This window comes from Mustela nivalis (assembly GCF_964662115.1).
Source record: "Mustela nivalis genome assembly, chromosome: 6".
In the NCBI taxonomy this organism is placed as follows: domain Eukaryota; kingdom Metazoa; phylum Chordata; class Mammalia; order Carnivora; family Mustelidae; genus Mustela; species Mustela nivalis.
In genome coordinates this window covers 55,417,752-55,428,966 of record NC_139025.1, presented here as the reverse complement: position 1 = coordinate 55,428,966, position 11,215 = coordinate 55,417,752, and the positions used below count along the sequence as shown (strand labels likewise).

General features: G+C 35.5%; 1 long non-coding RNA gene across 2 annotated transcripts in view; it reads left to right on the top strand.

Moving 5' to 3' along the window:
• Positions 1 to 1,673: 1,673 nt before the first annotated feature.
• LOC309866492 overlaps positions 1,674 to 11,215 on the top strand; it is a 186,125-nt gene continuing 176,583 nt past the window's right edge. For both annotated transcript variants that reach the window (XR_014312718.1, XR_014312719.1), the window contains exon 1: positions 1,674 to 2,033. This is a non-coding gene — a long non-coding RNA (uncharacterized lncRNA). The remainder of the gene's footprint in view (positions 2,034 to 11,215) is intronic.

The window sequence follows — 11,215 nt, the reverse complement described above, 5'->3', positions numbered from 1 at the left end:
TAGAGTAATAATGAATTGACTAGGAAGAAGTAAAGAACAGCTAAAGGATACAGAAACAGCAGATTTAAAGAGCATTCACTACACTAGGGCTTGGAGAATGACCAAGGAATAGCTCCCTATCCCATGCTGAGATCTAGACAGCAATGCGGAATGTACAACCATGACTCACTGAAAGAGAAGTCACTGTCGTGCCTCACCAGTACAAACTGATGCAAGTTCACATTTATGTTGTGACAGAAAGTGGTTCAAGGGTATATAACTTATCAGAGGCTCTCTGAAAGAATTGTTGATGAAAGCTGACAGTGGTGGGTGCTACTGGCTACCAGGTACTACAAGAGCTAGAGAGAAGTTGTCCAAACTGTAGAAGCCTAGCATGGGAAATTCTCCCACGCAGCAGGAAGATTGCACTGGTTTCCTACTGATCTTATTCTTCTAAACTGCTTGATGACTTTCTAAAGCATGTTATGCCATACATTATCTTTCAGTGATTCTACATTTTGATATAAACCCATGAAGTATTATCATGCAAGACATTATGCAATGATAAAGTTCCATTTTTTCCCCCACCAGCTGCAATGTCCTATAGTGATTAAATTAAGTTATAAATGAAGTTCTTGGGTATGAGCCTTAAACATGGAATATACAATTATCCATTTTTATATGGAATGGTTCCAAAAGCTGCTTCTGAGGTTCTCAGTTTATTATATACATACCATATGCAGAAGCATCTGCAAAAAGCCCACAATGACCTATTTTGGTAATAGGAAGGCTCAGTGGATTTTGGCTAGAGGATTTGCCAAAATGGAATTATGTACTCCATTCTCTGATACATTGATTTTTAGAACAAGTAATCTTACTATTGTTTTTATTTTCTAATACATAGGAAATTTGGAAATTAAAGCTCTTAAAAAGAAAATACCATTTTCCTAACAAAACTCTTAAATAAAATATCCTATCCTATATGGGATCTAATAAATCATAGGAGTTTTCCAAGTTTTTATATAGTGAAGATTCTGAGTGCAATGAGGTACTATGTCAGGTTCACTAGAGAAATTTTCTGTAACATGGGAATGTGGGAATGAATGGCTAGTAACTCTGTACTACTTTACTTTTACTGCTGTAACAAATTGTCACAGATTTGGTGGCTTAAAACAAATGTTCATCTCACAGTTCTACATGTGAAAAACTGACATGGGTCTTGAGGGGCTAAAATCAAGGTTCTGGCAGAACTATACTAACATTATTGTTGCTGAAAAGTGTACTGTTTAATTTCTATATGCTGAAGACTTTGCCGGTTTTCCTTCTGTTATTGATGTCTAGTTTCTTTTCTTCTCTTTTCTTTTGCTTATTTGATTTGATTTGATTGATTGATTTGTCAGAGAGAGAGAAAGAGAAACCGCAAGTAGGGGGAGTGACAGGCAGAGGGAGAAGCAAACTTCCTACTGAGCAAGGAGCCCGATGCTGGGCTAGATCCCAGAACCCTGGGATCATGATCCAAGCCAAAGGCAGACACTTAGCTGACTGAGCCACCCAGGCATCCTTGATATATAGTTTCATTCTATTGTGGTCAGAAAAGATGCTTGGTATTTCAATCATCATGAATTTATTTCAACTTATTTTGTAATGTAACATGTGATCTGTCAGAGAATGTTCCATAGGCATTTGAGAAGAATGTGTATCCTGCTGCTGTTGGGTAGAATAATCTGTATATATCTATCAGGTCTATTTGGCTGTGAGGTTCAGATTCACTCTTCTATATTTATTTTCTTTCTTTTTTTTAATATTTTTGAAGATTATATTTATTTATTTACTTCACAGAGAGAGAGAGAGAGATCACAAGCAGGCAGAGAGGCAGGGAGAGAGAGAGAGGAAAGCAAGCTTCTCGCTGAGCAGAGAGCCTGATTGTGGGGCTTGATCCCAGGACCCTGAAATCATGATCTGAGCCGAAGGCAGAGGCTTAACCCACTGAGCCACCCAGGCGCCCCTCTATATTTATTTTCTATCTGAAAGTGCTATCTACTGTTGAAAATAAGGTAATAGTCTCTTACTATTATTGTATTGCTATCTATTTCTTCCTCCAGATATGTGAATGTTTGCTGTACGAACTTGTTGCTTGGATGCTGGTGTGTGTGTGTGTGTGTGTGTGTGTATACACACACACATACATATATATGATATATTCTGGATGAATTGGCTCTTTCATAGTTATATAATAGTCTTCTTTGTTTTTTGTGAGAAATTTTAATTTAAAGTCTATTTTGTCTGATAAATACAGTCTGGTTCTTTTTAATTGGTTCTTTTTATCAATATTCCCATTTTGTTCATATATCATTTTCTTAATTTTATTTGGTATTTTAATCACTGTTCCCTTGTAAATCACTGAGCTTGATACATATTTTGAATTCTTTGTCAATAACTCCTAGATATCTAATTTCTTAGGCTTGGTAAATAGAGATTTATTTCATCCATTTTATTGTTTTCCAAATTTTCATGTTCTTGGTCACTTTGTGTTGGTGTCTGTGCAAATTTAAAAATAGTCACCTCTCCTTGGATTTGATTGGGAAAGACCTTCACCAGTCAGGCATGAGATTCTGAGCTTTTGTTTCTAGTTGCTTCAGCTGTCCTGTCTTTTATTTATTTTTCTTTCAGGAGCTCACAATCTTTTTTTTTTTTTTTTTTTTAAGATTTAATTTATTTATTTGAGAGAAAGAATGAGGGAGAAACAGAACACAAGCAGGGTGGAGGGGCACAGGAAGAGAGAGAAGCCGACTGCCTCCTGAGCAGGAAGCCTGATGGAGGGCTCCATCCAAGGACCATGCGATCATGACCTGAGCCAAAGGCAGAGGCTTAACCCACTGAATCACCCAGGCTCCTCAAGGAGCTCACCATCTTTTATGTCATTCTTCCCTTTTGATTTTTAAGTCTTTGTAAGGTCACCTCATTAAGCAGCATTTAAAACACAAAAAGTGCTAAAAAGCTAGCATGTTAGTTGCAATGAATGTAACACTATAAGTGAAAGTAAATTTCTACTTGCTTAGAACAAGGCCTTCTTATTGTTAGTTGTGATGAATATTTCAAATAGCCATATAGATTGACCAGTGAAAGAAACGATGTTTATTTGGAAATTCACAAATTTGTTTGTTCATCATTCCAGTAAGCCAAAATAAGAGGCTCCTTGAGAGCATGAACAATACCCCTCTGTGTGGATAAAAAAGATGGACTGTTGTTTTAGACTTTAAAATTAAAACTTTTCCTTTGGGGTATTTCAGGTAGGAGATAACAGTTGTTATAGCATCCTTTAATGGAGGCAGAAGTAAATGACTTTGCACAATCTGTCTCCTTAGGAGAACTGTTGTGTTATTATTAGCACTACCAAGGGAAATCGATTTTATGTTGGTGAGTAAGTTGACAATCTGAATGACTGACTCCATTTCACAAAGTCACATTATAACGAAAAAGTTATATAATAATGCATGGAGCCTGTCTCTGTGAATAATTGGCTTCTTTACAAAGCTCCAGATGATAAATAAATAAAAGTAAGCACCATCAGCGATAAATTATTATGTTTACAAACTTAAATTCTAATATACATAATAAATTATGTGGTTCCAAAACACTCAATTTTTGTCTTGTCTTACTGGCTCTATTATCACATTTAAACAGGTTTGGCACTTCAGTCAAATGCCTTATTTGGCTCCCCCCCACCAAAAATGACTAACATAGAATGGGATCTAGTTTATTTATTTTCCTCATTTTTCCTCATTAGCTTTTTTCTGAGAAAACTGCTTAGCAACTTCTTTTCTCTCTCTAGATTTCCGGTGTTTCACGTGCCTGGATGGCTTAGTCATTTAAGCATCTGCCTTCAGCTCAGGCCATGATCTTGTGCTCCTGTGGTCGAGTCCCACATTGAATTCCCTGCTCAGTGGGGAAGTCTGCTTTTCCCCTCTACCTCGCCCCCTGGCTTGTGCTCTCTCTCTCTCTTTCAGTCACTCTCTCTCAAATAAATAAATAAAATCTTAAAAAAAAAAAAAAAAACTTACAATGTATCATGTTCTCCAAGTTTTTCTTCTATATGGTCCTCTGCTTTTCAGGGTTTTGTTTTTGTTTTTGTTTTCCTAACTCCTCACCCTATAGAAACTCTGTATGGAATAGTGCACAAGAGTTCTGACTACATCATTATTCTTATTCCTTAGATGATTTTTTCTAGGTGTTTAGGTTGAAATCACATTTATGCACAAATGCTTCAAATTAATACTTTGCCCCAGCCTCACTCAATAGATCTCTACTGTATCTCTACTTTACAGTCTTATGAGTATGTCAAACTCCTGTGCCAAAATCCAAGTATTGATTGATTCCCTTTTCAAATCTGTGCATGGCTCAATCTTTCATAAATTTGTAAAAACACTAACATTAACCCTATTTCTCAGGGGCAGAAGCCTATAGTTACCTTTCTCTAAACTCTTTCTCCACATCCTACTGGCCAATCTTGAAACTCTGCCCTTAAAGTAGGTCATGAATGTCATTGAATGCATCACTGCCACCTTCATTAGGCTGTCCAAATGAGTGTTCTCTCTCCCGTATGTGGTAATCATCAAACTTGTTATCCTGACTCTAGTTTTTCACATTTTGTAATATTGATAAAACAGTATATGAATATATAAGTGCGTGTGTTTATGTATATTATATAGGAGTTTTGAAAATAAAATTACTTCCATCAACCCATCATCAAATAACTATTATTAGATCGGTTACATAACCCATCTCCACTTTACTTTTCCTTCAGAGGAACTAATCATTGTAAAAATTTAGTTTTCTCTACCACCAGAAATAGCTGGCAAACTGTAGGAAGAATGTGAAACAAAAGGTTTTGGGGCATTGGTCTGTGAAGTACTGTGATCTGAGAAGGAAAGATGGCAGTTGAGGTGGGCCCAGTGACTGCCCTGGTTTTCTTCCTAGGAGCAACTCCAGACTACAGTGGAGGGGAAGCTGGATGTTGTCAGACAGTGTTCCCCCAAAGAGAAGCTATGCAGGAAAAGAGCTTCAGAAATGTGCATAGAGTTTCCTTGAGTATCTTTGGGGATAATAAACTCTGGGTGCAAAGGTGATGCATGGCAAAAATTACTCCAGATCTGTCCCTGCCCTAGCTTTACTTCTGTGGTAGTACATCTCTGCTTACTAATGTTTGATATATGTGTGCCCTTGCTCTATGGAATGTCTCGGGTGATCAATAAGAATCTCCACTCCCATCTTTGCCTGGCTGGAGCTTAAATATCTCTGTGACTTGTTTGAACTCTGGAAATTGTTCAGCTTACATTGCCTGGGTTGATATTTTTAATTATAATTTTGTCATTAAAATGTTATATTTTCTTATAAACACTAAAAAATTATCTTCCACATTTACTTCTCTATCCATCTAAAATTGTATGACAAATATACAGAGATTGAAATTATTTTTTTTCCTTATGGATAACCAATTCACCCAGCAAAATTTGTTGAATAATTCATCCTTTCCTTCTGATCTACAATGGATTCTCTGTTGAATCAAATTTACATATATGAAACAGTTTGGTTTTAGGCCATTTACTATTGTATTGCTTTGTGCCAATACCACGTTTTCCTACTGGATCTTTATCATATCATTATATCCTATAAGGAGACACTCTACAATCACCTTGCTCATTTTGAGTGATTTATGTAATTCTTAGGTCTGTTCTCTTCTTATTCTTGATCCTTAGAAAAACATCAGAATCATCTTAATAGTCTCATGAAATATCATATTGTGCTTTTGATTTAAATTATATTGTGTACACAGATCACTATGAAATATGACCAAAAAGTATTTTTAGGAATAAAATAAAAAATGAATTACACGTTGATTATAGTTCTTGGCAGTAATACCATTTAATAAAACTATGATTACATACTTGAATGTGTACATATTTTTAAATAAGATTCAAAAAACATGAAAATATTAGTGCATGTATATTGATCTCATGTTGAGTATAGAGTTATTTCAAGGAGTTTTGATGCACACTCAGGCAAGAAAAAATAGGAAAATAGCCATTTATTAGGGAGGCAATCCTACTAGATGAATGCATGTCTATGAGTATTAATGACACTGAAGTCATGCTACTCCTCAATTATTTTTACTCAGTTTCTTCCATAGGATGTGCATTTCTGATGTTTGAAATGTAGTGGTATAAAATTATAGTTTGCATACACATTATATTATATATTTTTGAAATGTACACTTTCTGGACATATTATAGAGGTGTTTACACAAACTACAATGTGTTTTAATTTTTATTCCTAAAAACATTTTCAGAATAAAAGGTTGAAAAATTTCCAAGTGATTTTGACTATATATGTTCCCCTTACTCACCAGCCTGGGACGCTAACCGTATGTGTAAGTTATCTTTTTAACAATGCTGCATAGCAAGCAACCTAGAAAATAAGTGGTTTAAAGGCATAGCCACTTCTTTTGGGTTTATAGATCAGCTGTATCTTGGCTTGACTCTGCTAAGCTGTAGTGGTTCAATTAGGTTTGCCTCCAAGATGTGAGTTAGCTCTAAATTGATATTTAAATCTAAAGTGAAAGATCATACCTTATTGAGGAAGTGAAATTCTCATGTCTGTGGGTGGGAGCATAAGAGAGAACAAACCTATCCTTCAAGGACAGATGTATCCATATGCTTGGATGTATCCATATGTCATAGCCCCTAGCATTCTTTTGGCCAAAGTGAGTCACGTAGCCAAATGTAACACCCATGGGGTGGAGAAATAAAATATTCTCATAGAAGGGGCCATGGAGGATGAATATTTTCTGAATCATAATGTAATATACCACACAATGTTAGTATGACTCTGTAGTCAGCTAAATTTTTCTTGTGGAAAATACCACAATTTTCAGGCATGACTACTATTAAGATCATGTTATTCATTAAAAAGAAAATGTTATATTTGAGAAACATTTGTTTGTATTTCTCTCAAACCTAGACTCTTTTGATTTCAGGATTTTAATGAGATTTTATACAGCTTTTTATAACTTCTTTGCATTGCTTTAGTTTGTGACAAAGAAATTAAACAAGTTGTTTGTTAGATATTTCAAAACATACCATGAGTTGGTCTACTAATTAGCATTACAGAAACAGAAGTGCTGAAGTTCCATAGAAGTGTTATTTATAGAGAATCTAAATTCCATCAGAGTAAACTTGTTTACTATTAACTGTTCTTTCAAAAAAAAGTATTGTTATAGCTATATTTAATGAGAAGCATAAATCACATCTAATGGACCATGCCTCAGATTACCATCAATTTATGATGCTAAAATATGGACTTAGGAATCTATCTTTCTATGACTAGTTCAGTTTGGGTTGGAATATTTATAGACGGGAAGAAAAACTTTATTCTTTTTTAAGCAGCAATAGAACACTGTATTTTTTTGTTCTTTTTAGTTTTAGTAAATATTGAAGTAATAAATACTGCTGATTAAAACTTGAAAATGCAAATATACACACAGGCAAACTTGTTCACTTAAAAATCCCAGCTAGCCAAAAAAATAATAATAATTTTGGGGTGAGGAAGATGGAAGATAAGAGAAAAAGAAGTGTATGTATCAGTGTTTAATTAGTGGTATTAATTCCCCATGTTCAGTTGCTTGAGACACTGTGTCTTTGTGCAGTATACCAGGGGCCAAACCATACTGACTCTGAGATTCTTTCGAGATATTTTTGATGTTTGCAGTCTTGAGAGCTAAAGTTTAGTGGGAAATAGCACACTTTAAAAACACAATGAGTATGAGAATATCATTTATGCTTTTTAATATCTTACTGTATTCACCTAATTTTAGCTTTTTTTCTATTATCATAACAAAGAGGTAAGATCAACTACTGCAGACACCTGGGGGGCTCAATCAGTTAAGCATCTGCCTTGGCTCAGGTCATGATGGCAGGGTCCTGGGGTAGAGCCCAGGTTCCCTCTCAATGGGCTCCTTGCTAAGTTAGGGAATTTGCTTCTTCCTCTCTCTTTGCCCCTCCTCCTTCCTCTGCTCCTGGTCACTCACTCTCTCAAACAACTAAAGTCTTTAAAAAAAAAAAAAAAGTTGGGGCGCCTGGGTGGTTCAGTGGGTTAAAGCCTCTGCCTTTGGCTCAGGTCATGATCCCAGAGTCCTGGGATCGAGCTCCACATCAGGCTCTCTGCTCCACCTGCTTCCTCTATCTCTGCCTGCCTCTCTGCCTGCTTGTGATCTCTGTCTGTCAAATAAATTAAAAAAAAAAAGTTGGTCGGGGGAGGCGCCTGGGTGGTTCAGTTGGTTAAAGCCTCTGTCTTCTGCTCAGGTCATGATCCCAGGGTCCTGGGATCGAGCCCTGCATTGGGCTCCCTGCTCAGAGGGAAGCCCGCTTCTCCCTCTCTCTCTGCCTGCCTCTCTGCCTACTCTCTCTCTCTCAAATAAATAAAATCTTTAAAAAAAAGAAAATATATATTTTTTTAAAAGTTCAGCTATTTAGCTATTGCAAAGCTTCACCCAATGTCTAAAGTATTTGATTATGCAGCTTCTCCTACTTTTCCTTCTCCTTTCTTCTCTGTATATCGCCATATGATCATTGATCTCCTGTCATTAATGACTGAGATGTTTTTCTAGCTTTTTTTCTTATCCTATAGATAGCACAGGGCTAACTATTTTACATATGTATTCAGGCATTGATTGTGAGAGCCTGGTAGATAGTATCAGCTGGGAGCTGAAAGCCAGGTCAAGTGCTGCATTTAGAGTAACTCATTTCTAAACACAGACCATACAAATCTATGAGGGGCTACTTTGAAAGATAGCTTACTCTCTAAAAGAAGTGACAGGTGTGTCCTTTTCCCTTCCTCCTCTCTGGAAAACCAGACTTTGTACTTGCAGCTGAGTTTGGCATATTGAAATCATAAAGAAACAAGTAGAGGGAGAAAGACACAAGATGCTAATGGTATCAGAAAAGAATGATAGAGCCTGAGAACTAGGTAGATCGTGAAACTGCTTCACCAACAACAAACATTGCCTATGTCCGATTATATGTGGAAAACACAAACCTCTGTCTTTAAGGCACAGTTTATCAAGTTTTCAGTTCTTTGCTGCCAAAGGCATTCTTACATAGTGTAGAATATTTATGTAGAATAAAATTATAAACAGAGAATTTCCTGGTTAAAGAGCACACACATTTCCAATTATAAACATTAATGTAAAATTTTCCTTTACAAAGTCATGCAAATGTACACCCAACCAACAGCAAATGAAAATGCTTGTTTCCTATATTGCTGCAATATTAAATATTCGTTTATATGTCCACTAACATTTAATAAATGTTCCCAGCACTGTGCTAATTATAAGGATAGGAAATAAGACAAAAGTAATATGGTGTCTGCCCTCTGTGTTTCCAGTTATGTTCTTAGGACCACTTTATTTTTTCTTGATGAATCCTGAAAAGTTCTTAAGTTTGTCTTTGGTATTGCATATTTTGTGTTGCCTCTGTGGTTGAGATGAGGGGACAGTATAGGAAGTTTAGGAAATAGATTCTAGAATCAGTCAGCTTGGGTTCAGGGTCTTGTTGTCATCTGAATAGTTATGTGGCAATGGCCCATTTAATTCTCTGAGCCTCAGTCTCTTGGCCTGCAAATTGAGGATAATAAGAATATTTATTATAAGACCTATGAGTTATACAAAGCACTTAAAACAGAGCCTATCTAATGTCGCCTAATATTACCTTGATATTTTTAATATATTTTATAATTAGTTTGTATTTATATATATAAATGTTGGAAAATTTGGTACAGCAATTTGTATGCAGCCGCCTTACTGAATTTTGTGCTAATTACAATAGTTGATTTGTTGGTTCTCTAATGTTTCTAAATATTTTATCATATTATCTGAAAATCATTATTTCTATTACTTTCTAATATTTACACTCTTATTTTTTGTCTGACCATGAAGTCCATTAGAATTTCCGGAAGAATATTACCAGGGTTATGCTAGAAGGCTTTATAATTGAAATACTACAACTATTTTAATATCCCTTCTGTTATTAGTCCCAATGTTAAAGGCACTCATAAAATAATGCCATATCTTTTTTAAATTCCTTTTTGAGTATAGTTGACACACAATATTAGATTAGTTTTAAGTGTACAACATAGTAACTCAACCAGTCTATATTTTATGCTCTGCTCACAAGTGTAACTACCCTTTGCCACATACAACACTGTTACAGTGTCATTGATCATATTCTCTATACTGTGCTTTTTATTCCCATGATTTATTCATTCCATAACTGGAGGCCTGTATCTCCCACTACCTTTCACCCATTTTGCCTATCCTTCTCTTCTCTCCCCTCTGGCAAAATGTAACTGATATAGAGGGGATATTTCCACTGATCTGGAAATAAGAAAAAATTCTTTATAACCAGAGGTTAAAAGGAAAAAGGTGTCTCCCACACTATTCCTGTGCATTTAGAAGGACTGGATATATAATGAACAACTTAATTTGAATTGAATTACAAATTAAATAATGAATTATCTTTATGTAACAGATTGTTGAAAGGTATGGGAAGCATACACAATGGAGGCATCGAGAAAGAAAATAGATACAGAAGTTAGGATGGATAAAGTGGATGAAGAAGGTATTCTGCAAGAAAAATTGCTACTTAATAGTAGTTAGGAAACATATTTTATAGTCCATAGAGTCATATAAAAGAAAATTGGCCACTTATAGAAAATGTGATCATGATGAGCTTATTTGATGTAAAAAAAGCATTTTATAAAACAGGTTGCCATAATATTGTCAGTTTGTTCTCTGTATTTATTGGTCTGGTTTTAATTTTTGTTTATTTGTTTTTTAGACTCCACTTATGAGAGAAATCATATGGTATTTATCTTTCTTAGTCTACTTTTCTTAGCATAGTACCCTAAGGTCCATACCATGTTGTCACAAATGATACAATCTCATTCTTTTTTATGGCTGCAAAATATTACCAGGTCAGTGGAAAAATCCCCTCTATATCAGATACCTATTGCCATTGATAATATGTATATAATAAACTGAGCAAAAATTGAATGGAATAAAGTAAAGAAATTTTATCATACTATTCCATAGATTGGCAGTTTGTGTTTGGCTCAGCCATGCCATTGTGATCTCAACTGTGCTCCCTCGTGCTTCTTTGGTCAGCTGCTAGGTTAGTTGGGGTTG